Source organism: Penaeus monodon, chromosome 21, assembly GCF_015228065.2.
Source record: "Penaeus monodon isolate SGIC_2016 chromosome 21, NSTDA_Pmon_1, whole genome shotgun sequence".
NCBI lineage: Eukaryota > Metazoa > Arthropoda > Malacostraca > Decapoda > Penaeidae > Penaeus > Penaeus monodon.
This window is the reverse complement of record NC_051406.1, coordinates 7,532,855-7,533,075: the sequence shown is the minus strand read 5'-3', so window position 1 is coordinate 7,533,075 and position 221 is coordinate 7,532,855. Positions and strand designations below refer to the sequence as shown.

General features: G+C 46.6%; 1 protein-coding gene across 1 annotated transcript in view; it reads left to right on the top strand.

Moving 5' to 3' along the window:
* Positions 1 to 221, top strand: part of LOC119586550 (ataxin-7-like protein 3) — a gene marked incomplete at its 5' end in the record, with an annotated part of 6,900 nt that overhangs the window by 3,631 nt on the left and 3,048 nt on the right. The window lies entirely within an intron of this gene.

Sequence of the window (221 nt, the reverse complement as noted above, 5' to 3'; positions counted from 1 at the left end):
CACATTGCTTTGTTAGTGTGGTGCGGTGAGTGCTACACACTGGCTGGGTCTGAAAAAGGCCCCAGAGGCATGCTACCCAGAGTGGAGGCCAAGTGAACCCCATATTCTCCTGGAGGCAATGGGTTAACACAGTTGTACTGTGTCTCTTCAAAACGTATTGCCAGCAATAACCACATAAAATGATGGAGTCATTTGACTGCAAAGAGGCTAATACAAGAAAT